Below are 3,435 nucleotides of genomic sequence, written 5' to 3'. Positions count from 1 at the left end.
TGGCATCTGCTAGAGTTGTAAGGTATGAGATGGCTTTTTCACTCACAGGTTTGATGTCTTAGAATAGTTGGAATAGTTGAGGGTTGGCAAGGAATATCTCTCCATGTCTTTCCATGTGGTTAGCTTGAGCCTCTGCACACCATCACAGTCTCTAGGCATTTGAACTTCTTACATGGGAGCTGGCTTCTCCTTAAAGGTAAAAATGTTTTCTTAATGCCTGGGCTGAGAAATCACAAAATGTTATTTTTGCTGCATTCCATTGCTCAAATTAGTTACAAACCCAAACCAAATTCAAGGTGAAGGGAAATAGACTCTACTTCTAGCTGGGGAGGTGCCAAGGTCACATTGCAGAAGGGACTGAGGGATACTGTTTCAGTCATTTTCAGGAATCCAATCTACCACAAGTGAAGACAAACACTCCACCCACAAAAAGGTTGTGGATATAGAGAAGGAGCAATGATTTAATCAACTATACTGTATAATACAAATGTGTATATTAAAATGATTTTAAATGATTCTAGGGTCAGTCCCTTGCCCTGGTATCACAGTCTGGAGGATTGTCATTTAACATAATAAACAAAACCACACTGCTGAAGTGCCCACTAAAAGTACTTCAGTTTTCTTTATTTTTGATAAACACCAGAGGCTGTCATAATTAGCATAATGGAATATTAGATACTGGGTTTCTTTGATGAAATTTGTCCTTGTTAATTAGTTAATTAATATATTAGAAACAAAGATCCCATGGGGCGAAGGGAACAAATATTAGAAATATAGTCTCCCTGGGTAAATTAGTGGTTCCCAAAATGAATTAAATATTTAAGAGATACTGTTCAAAGGGAATAAAAATTAAATGAGCTCTGTAGCCTTTAACTTGAGGGATGGTGCCCTAGACTGGAGCTGTCAGTATTCCTGTGTCCTGCTGTGTCCAGAGGTTTTCTTCTTAGAGATGTTTGGCTGAATCTTGATTCTGAAATATTGTTGCATTTGCCTCAAGCAAAGCTTTTATGAAAGGTAGTTTTGGAGTTAGTAAAACAACAATGACAACAACAAAAACAAATGACAAAACCATAGGAACTTCTTTGAGCTTAGAGAACAGGTTTTATGACTGTTTTTTGCTTGCTTTCTAATAAGTGACTATATATGTTCAAAATTTTGTTGAAGATCTGCTATCACTATAACTTGTTGGTATCTTGTAGCTAACTATCCTTTACTTTATACTATAAAGTAAGCTGCTGACGGACATCTACCAAAAGCAACAAAAGTTGTCTATCACAAAATTGGCTTAAGCCAGTTCACAAAAATTCTTTATGGCAAAAGTCAACATTTTTTAAACACTTTCTGCAGATACTCAATAATACCCTCAATTGATCAGGAACAGAGATAAAATAATTGAATTAAGGTGCTAAATCTATTCAGAAAAAAAATAAGGCAAAAAAAGATATTAGTACTCTTTCAAAATAATACTAGAGCATTGTCTAACAAGCCCACTGAAGGGGCAAGTAATCCTCTGAGTTAATGCAACTTTGGAGGTCACTATTTACTATTGATTAGAAAATAGATTACAAGGTTAAATGTCATTATGTAGAAGATTAAGTTTTGAATGATTTTTACCCAGTAAAGATGCAACTAGTTTCTGTCTTTTAGAAAAAAAAAATCCCAAAGGCCATAGTTTTCACTGCCCCATAGGACATTAGCTAGTTTTTTACTCAAACTTGCAATCTCTTGCATTATTTTTCCCCCACTGACCATACATTTACCAGCCTTTTCTACTGTTATTGCAATCAGTTTACCATACCCCTCCTTTCCTCATTAGTGACTTAAATAAATATTTGATGATTAGTTACTATATATATATTTGAAGATTATGCTTTGATAGCTTTAAAGGTACTCCAGTGGCTTACCAAGCGCTACAAAGTGAGAAGGTGTTCACTTTATTATCATCTGGTGCGTTCCTGAATGGGATCTCCCTAACCTTTCTCAGGAGATACTCTGTGATTGGACAATGTCCAGATACATGCAAGACCCATTTAGGAATACAGACCTCAAGAGAGAGTTATCTGTGCTCAGCTTAATTCCACTCACCTCTGTGACATGTCCCAAGTGGGACACATGTGCTTTCAGGTTTATGGCAATCTTTATAGCTAGGAAAACAACTCCAAATTACTCAGTTCAATTCCCTCTCTTGGTGAAGAGTTGGGAAGCATATGATAAAAGCTATATCCAGGCAAACCCCAGGTGTCATAGGGAGGGGAAGCATATTTTAAAGTCAAAATCCCTATCTACGTCCTACCCAACTCACCCACAACAATATGCTTATTCTTGTAATGCTGTTCTAAAGATTTCAGGCTTCTGGGTCTATTACTACTCATCCTTTTTCAAGTCCAGGTAGTTGAATGCCTGAGGACACCAGGTGCTGTTTCTCACTTGATAAAAGCTGCTAGATCGTCCATGACTGTTGATTTTATCAGGGTAAAATCAAGTGGGGGAAAATACTGGAGGGGAAACTGTCGTCAGAAATCAGTCCTCCCCCTCCCCTCAATCAGAGTTTTAATCGACAGGAAACTTTTACTATTTCCCACTTTTGAGTTTCCTTAAATGGAGTTCAATGCTTATCACCTGATGGGAGTTTCTTACCAGTAAGTATGTGCCAGGGGCTTCCCGAGGAACCATGACCGATGATCCTAACAGCAAAGTGGAAAGAAGGATGTAAAGAGATGATGTTCTTTACCTCAGATGGACATGCAGGATAAAGTGGAGATAGAAGGTAGATAACTCACTGCACCGCAATGGATTTTTTGGTAATTGGCATTGCTTGGTTCTAAAAGGGCTAAGGAAACCAGTAACAATAAACTGTGTACACAATTCCAAACACGTTAAAGACGGTGGAGTAGGATTACGGGGGGAAGGCACTTCAAGTGATGCTATCTTGGGTTGGAAAACAATGCTCCAGGTGAGGCTCGAACTCACAACCTCGGCATCACTCGCACACATACTGCCTTATAAGTACCGCGCGCTAACCGATTGCGCCACTGGAGCACACAGCCCCTACTTCCGGTCACTGGTTACACGGCCTACACAGGAACATCCGGCGTGTTTGCTCTGGTCGTCACGTCACAAGTTCCTCGGCCGCGCGCCCTGAGTCCCGGGGCCGCTTCTCCCTCAGACGCGTGCGAAGGCGGACTGGGTTCAGTTGCGGACTCCACGGGAGCCACCGGTCCTGAAAGCGCAGAGCATGCTTTGTTTGCGGAAACGAAAGCGAATACTTCTTTCCAAGGAAACCTGGGAAAGGGCGGACGCTCCCACTGCCTCAGGCGTTCCCTGGAGGACCTTCAGTGGCCGCCGTGTGGGCGGGCTAGCGTTCCGCTACTGCGCTGGTTCCGGAGCCCTTCCCTTGCCTCTCCCAGGGTCCTTCTCCCAGCGTCGGAGGAAGGC

The 3,435-nt window shown here is 41.2% G+C and overlaps 1 non-coding gene across 1 annotated transcript; it reads right to left on the bottom strand.

The window, feature by feature from the left end:
- Positions 1 to 2,945: 2,945 nt before the first annotated feature.
- On the bottom strand, positions 2,946 to 3,039 carry TRNAI-UAU. Its single transcript has 2 exons — positions 3,002 to 3,039; positions 2,946 to 2,981 (listed from the first exon to the last, which is right to left on the bottom strand). It is a non-coding gene; the product is annotated as a tRNA-Ile (tRNA).
- Between the last annotated feature and the right edge of the window lie 396 nt (positions 3,040 to 3,435).

Source organism: Mandrillus leucophaeus, unplaced genomic scaffold (assembly GCF_000951045.1).
Source record: "Mandrillus leucophaeus isolate KB7577 unplaced genomic scaffold, Mleu.le_1.0 Scaffold392, whole genome shotgun sequence".
In the NCBI taxonomy this organism is placed as follows: Eukaryota; Metazoa; Chordata; class Mammalia; order Primates; family Cercopithecidae; genus Mandrillus; species Mandrillus leucophaeus.
Note: the sequence above shows the minus strand (reverse complement) of the source record. Positions and strands in the feature narration are given on the sequence as shown.